The sequence below is a fragment of the Mycetomoellerius zeteki genome, unplaced genomic scaffold (genome assembly GCF_001594055.1).
Source record: "Mycetomoellerius zeteki isolate Tzet28-1 unplaced genomic scaffold, Tzet1.0 scaffold212, whole genome shotgun sequence".
Classification (NCBI taxonomy): Eukaryota; Metazoa; Arthropoda; class Insecta; order Hymenoptera; family Formicidae; genus Mycetomoellerius; species Mycetomoellerius zeteki.
In genome coordinates this window covers 640,205-646,793 of record NW_017257086.1, presented here as the reverse complement: position 1 = coordinate 646,793, position 6,589 = coordinate 640,205, and the positions used below count along the sequence as shown (strand labels likewise).

General features: G+C 32.4%; 1 protein-coding gene across 1 annotated transcript in view; it reads left to right on the top strand.

The window, feature by feature from the left end:
- Positions 1-2,963: 2,963 nt before the first annotated feature.
- The window catches only part of FASN1 (Fatty acid synthase 1), a 16,823-nt gene continuing 13,197 nt past the window's right edge, over positions 2,964-6,589 (top strand). Inside the window, exon 1 of the mRNA XM_018447904.1 lies at positions 2,964-3,626. The gene's annotated coding sequence lies outside the window, so the exon portion shown is untranslated. The remainder of the gene's footprint in view (positions 3,627-6,589) is intronic.

The window sequence follows — 6,589 nt, the reverse complement described above, 5'->3', positions numbered from 1 at the left end:
AAATTTTAAATGTAAAGTCAGAAAGTAAAAAGGCTCTGTCGACTAACGAAAAAATTGTGCCTTTCTTTTGTGCAATAGGGTGATTAGAGTGAAAATTTAAAAATCTTCCTGAAAAAGTGGGCTTGCGGTACCAATCAAAAACAAATTTTCTATTGCTGATAATAATTGTAGTATCCAAAAATTCTAATTTTTCTCCACCCAGTTCTAAAGTGAATTGAAGACGTGGATGGAATGAATTAAATTTTTCCAGTAAATTATCGATATTTGAAGGAAGGACTGCAGCGCAAATGTCATCGACATATCTGTAGAAAAACGGTATGTCAACATTTAAAGAAATATTAAATGGCTCGTTTTTTAAAAGATTTAATTAAATACTCAAATAAAGCTGTCAAATGTAATGTATGTCCGCATGTATTACAGTGAATACGTGCTTCTTGCATTGCTCTTCAGAATTATTAATTATCGAGTATTCCTTACATCCTTCTCCTCAGATTTTCTTTGAAAGTTGGATACTGACTGTAGAATTCTCTTTCATCAAAACTAATACCGAAAAAATTATATTATCGATATATTACTAATATACGAGTATACGGAAAGCAATATAAGGAACACACATTTAACTTTGTATCGCACAACACGTTCATTTCATAACTCGTATGCTTATAAATAATTTATTAAACATTTCTATTACATTAATTAAGAAGAAAAATATTTACTAGAAAATTTACCAGAATCTTTTTTTTAAAGATTTGTATCGTAAATTTAAATAATTGAGATATAAGAGAAATACCAAAAATTTCCATATTTAATTTGATTTGATCACCTAAAAGTTCTTACATAGAAAATGAATAATTCGTATAGGCAAAGCGGCGAAACTGTGAAGCGAAGATTTCGGACTTTGAAAACTACGATTGTGTTATATCGTATACTTCTCGCGAATATTAACTTACGAATTGAAAACTCAGTTAAATAAAAACTGCTTAGCCTAACTATCCACTTTTTATATCCGCGTTAATTCATGAGTCTGACGACGATTGACTGATGAAATCGACAAAAATGATTCTCTTATACTTCGTCAAGGTGATGTAATGTTTGTTAAAAAGTGCGCAGACAAGATTTAGCATGATTTAGAAAAAAACGCGCGAGTAGTTAACATATTAAAAATGTGTCATAACTCAAAACACATTACAAAAAATATAAAAATTTCATAAATTGTTTTTATTAAAATGTTTTTATTAAAATGAATAGAATTCTATTCAAACATAATATTTCGACGTAAAGAATCAAACAATTTATGAAATTTATAAAATTAAATCATTTTTAAACCAATAATGGTCTGCATTCAGAATTCATTCTTAAGATCATTCTGTATAAATATAGATTTATTTATAAGATGCTAATACTCTGTAATTGTCTTATAAAATCTTAATAGAATATATTTAAGAGATGTACGGTCAGAAATAATAAAACTATATGAATACTGATTTACATGTGTGTGTCTTTGATTATAAATTTGAATAAATATATATATTTTCAGTTCTTTTCTAACTTACAGTTATTTCTGTTCCGTTTTATGATCTTGATTCATCATCGTTTATTTAAGCACTCTTGACCCTTACCTTATTTATGTTTATCGAAGCTACAACATTTTAATAAAAATGTACGAGTTGTGTTCACCCTGTCAAAAGTTAAAATATAGAGTGCAAATAAACAAGCGAGTAAATATGCTATAATCTAAAGAGAAGTTTTTTTTTTAGTTTATTTCTATATAGTTCAAACATAATTTTGAAATTTTGTAATTAAAATCGAAATTTGTAGTTAAAATAGAAATTTTGTAATTAATTGATTGCAGATGTGAAGGTCGAAATAAAAACAAATTCTGAATTGTAAAAATTATGGAAATTTATTAAGATCTTGATTACAACGTTAGCTAGAAGTATCAATAAAAAAATCAGCTAAAAAAGCCAAATCAGTTAAAAAAAAATTGGCGTAAATAAGCTTGAAGTGTAAAAGAACAAAAATTATTTAGTTTTTTATGGCTTATACAACGTAATTATCATATTTTTACACACAGTTTTAGGTATAAACAACTTTTTAATGAATAAGTGAATTCAAATGAACTTTTATATGCATGATTATATAAGCATATTTTCTTATTAGTTTAAAAATGATTTAATTTTTTGTATGCTTTGATTTTTACGTAAAATCGCTTTTTGTAGCACTTTTTTGCAAAACTGATGTGGAAATAGCATTATATCAAATTAAATCAATTTTTTATACATATATCAATAAAAAAATTTATAAATATATTCATGCATATAAAAGTTCATTTGAATCCTCTTATTCATTAAAAAGTTGTTTATATCTAACTGAAAATATATATATTTATTCAAATTTATAATCAGACATATACGTAGATCAGTATTCATATAGTTTTATTATTTCTGACTGTACATCTCTTGAGTATATTCTATTAAGATTTTATAAGACAACAATTACAGAGTATTAGCATCTTATAAATAAATTTATATTTATATACAGAATGATCTTAAGAATGAATTCTGAATGCAGACCATATATAACACATAGTCATTCTAATTTGTTGTATATTTTATGATCTTGCTTTATCTTCATTTAGATAAGCATATCAGATATAATCGTTTATCCTTTTTATATAAAGACAACTGAATGAAGATGAGTACTTTAATTATCGATTCTTTACTATGCATATTACGCGCGTGCGCGCTTTTTAATAGTTGAACATGTATAAAATCATATGGATATTGCGCATCATCAACAATAAGTGGCAAGTATCGATTCTTTCACGTGTATCTGCGAAACGGTGACAGCATCACGCCGGTAACGCTATCGTCCTCCGATAACTCCGTCGCCGTTGGTGTCGTACGAAACGAAAGAACGCGGAGTTCGAAAAGTCACGACGGCACGGCGCGGCGACGCCGACGGTGCTGAACGGTGCTGAACGGTGCTGGACGGTGCGGCATGTGACAGATGCGTGGCCCGCGAAATCTGGCGATCCTCGCGCGTCAAGTAAAAACCGGTGGCGCAGGCGGGTGGAGGCGGGTGACGCGATCACGATCTCGCTCGTGACAGAAAATCAGACAGGACGCGCCGTCGCTCGCCGGTCGTCCGGTCCAAGTCGGCGTGATCGGCGTGATCGGCGCGATCGTCGTCGTCGTCGTCGTCGTTGTCGTCGTCATCGTCATCGTCGTCGTGGTCGTTGGTCGTCGTCAGTCGCGCGCGCGGATGCGGCACACCGGGTGGTGGACGCGCATGCGCTCGCCGAAACCGTGCTCCGATTGGTCGTCGCCACATGGTCTGATGTCAGACCACAGAGACAGTGCGATTCAATAATAAGATGCTTGTGAGCTAGATGCTAGCCAGTCCTCAGTACGCCCGACTTGTCGATTGTCTCTCTGGACTACTCTGGAGAGCGAGTCACTCGCGCCGAGACACACTCTGTCCGAGGTGAACGAGGCGAGGTCTCGCGAGGAAGAGAGCACCGTGCGCGGCAGTCATTCGAAAAACCGCAGTTAGGAAGTTAGGAAGTTAGGAACGCTCTGCTCCAACTTTTTCCGGGATTGCTCGTACGTGAGAACGTGAGTCAGGTGAGTCTCTGCGCGATCGATACCGTCCGCTTCCGCTTCCGCTTCCGGCCATCAGAGATGTTGCCGCCAACGTCCGTTCCGAAGCACGCGAAACGCGTCGTATAGTTTGCCAAAATTTATTAAGTAATAATACCTAGACTTTCTTTCAGCTATACGTGTGACACTAGTAAAAAAACATCGGATACAATTTCATAAATTATATTTAAAAAACACTGGATTAATTATCATTGTCAAATAGTTTAATAGGTTTTACTTATCCAAATGTAATTGATTGTACAACATACAAGTACCCTCAACACTGTTTACTCTAGCAAATTTTTCTTTCAAGTTTTTGATCCAAATTGTTTACTTGGATAAAGAAAGAATTTAAGAATTTACAAGTGTTTTTATTTCTTGACTTTGGATCGTGTGAATCTAATTAGATTTAATAATCTTTTATTTTTATCGTTATTAATCTATGAAGAAAATGGTTAGATAAAAATGTAGTAGCACTCTGAAAAGGAATCGGAATTTCGCAATTTTGCCTAGGTCAAAGGTTTGAATCTCAATCACGATTGCCAGATCTCCAGATTTCAACTGGAGACTCTAGTTTTCAGGACCAATCTCCAGTTCTCCAGCAGACGGAAAAAATCTCCAATTTTTCGCTCGCGTGGGGTATTTATTAATTACATATTTAAATTACGTGGAAAGTAATAAGAAAGTCTGCGATTATGTTCGCAGTTTATGTTATTTTACGAATAATAAAAAAGTTTGTAATTGTGTTCGTACTGTATGTATAAATCTTGTAATAATAATAAGGTCTCTGTGATCGTGTTGATACTTTATGTTGGTCAAATATTAATAACAAAAAGAAAGTCTATAACAGTGGTCGCAAAACACGAATTAAACCCTGCGCTTTTTTCTTTTTTTCTTTTTTTTTTAATGAAACAATCGGCCGGTCTCCAGTCGAAATATGAAATCTCTAGCGCACGGACCTTCGGGCCCCAGCCGTACAGTGCTCGGGACCTGGCAACCGTGATCTCAATAGCGAAACGATTGAGTATTAGCGGAAGATATATAAATGAGACATAAGTATTTGAGAGATTCTCCGTGTAAGAGAAAAGTATTGGATTAATGAATCAGTTTTTATAATCGTATTTCAAAGAGATTTTCGCAAGAAATTACGTCTAATGTTTTCCAAAGTTTACAGAATTGTATCGTATAAACTCCTTCTAAGATTCCTCGAACCATGCGTTAATTAATAAATAGAAAATTAAATTTAATGTAAAAAAAATGCTTCGCAATAAAGCGTATCCAATATTATACACAAGAATAGATTACAATCTCTTTTAGAGGTGATGGGAATGTCTTAATGTAATACGTTGCATGACATGAGGCACTTGACAGATGCTAATAATTGCTTAAGTATATATGTAGTACATATGTATGTAGAATAATGTCCAATATACATGTAAATAGAGGCAACAAAATGTAAAGTGACTAAACATTCGAAGCGTAAAAAAAACGAAAATAACCAACTATATTATTGTATTGAGTATCTAACGAAATAATCTAACTATGAATAGAGCAAAAGAAACACATGCATTTGGTTTTACGTATCACAATACTTATATGAATAGGATAAACAGTAGATAGCGAATATTCGTACGTGCTGTAGAAAGAGATCACTCGGACGTTATTTTCGTTTTTTTTATACTTGGAAACTTGAGGACCAGGATAGACGATGTTACGTTTGTGCTTGTATTGCGTCGTAATCACGCAAAAAAATATTTTGCTGCTCCAGCTAAAATTATAGCTGTATTTTGTATCTGATAGAAAATTATATATCATACGCATAGAATTTATAGCATAAATATAAATTCTATCTCTGTCATCTATATGATTAGATGCAATACATATCCAATATCGCAATATCTGCTAGAAATTTATGTATTCCAGTTATTTTTCGTACTTAGATAATTTTCGCTGTAACTGCAAGATCACTTTTTTCAGTGATGTATATAGCTCTAGCAAGTATAACGTCAAATGTGTACCTACGAATTCGCTTACGAATAATTCGTATAACGAATAGCAAAAATCTGTAAACACACCCACACACACACACACACACACAACACACACACATCTGAAGAAAGTATTGAACTAAAAACAGTAAAAATTTAAGCTCCACTAGCCTGGCAAAAACGATAAAACTTGAACAAGATTTTTTTGTTTCTAGCTGTGTACAAGTTGATATATTAAAATTTCAAATATTTTTGTATTCAGTTACAAAAATTACTTTTATCAAAAATCTTATTTAAAATCGAGAGATTCTAATTTTCGTTTTATACGATACTTATATATTGCACTTTTTTCTTCCAAGAATTACTGACTTTTCTTAATTACTAATTACAATCACACGCACCTGTTGTGGATGCGTGGGCGCAAGCGGTGCCGAACGTGACTCTAAGGTTTAAATGATTGAACAATTAACCGAGTGACGATTAATGCGATGGAATAAGGAAGCACGATAATTGATCCCTGGATGCATGCACAATTAGTTTTTTACCTCAATTAACAAAAAAGTTACATATAACTTTTAAATTGATTATTTACAATGATAATATCGACATGTAAAACAACTCATTTAAAAGTATTAAATTGTACTTAACTGCTCCGATATTGAAACAAAATCGCGCACGCGTTAGTATATTTTAATGTCTATTAGTAGTATTTGAATTTTTCATTAAATATAACAAGAAATTTATATATATATATATATATCGTCTTTCGATTTTTTGCTAAATAATGTAATGCGGTACAGAGTACACAGTATGCACATCGATTAACGATACACTTTTAAATATGAAAAATAATATTTTTAAAACAAATTTTTATATAAATTTGGAAATACTTTTATACTAATTTGATAATACTGGATTATCAAATACTGAATACAAATTAAGATAACGTCATATTGCCTG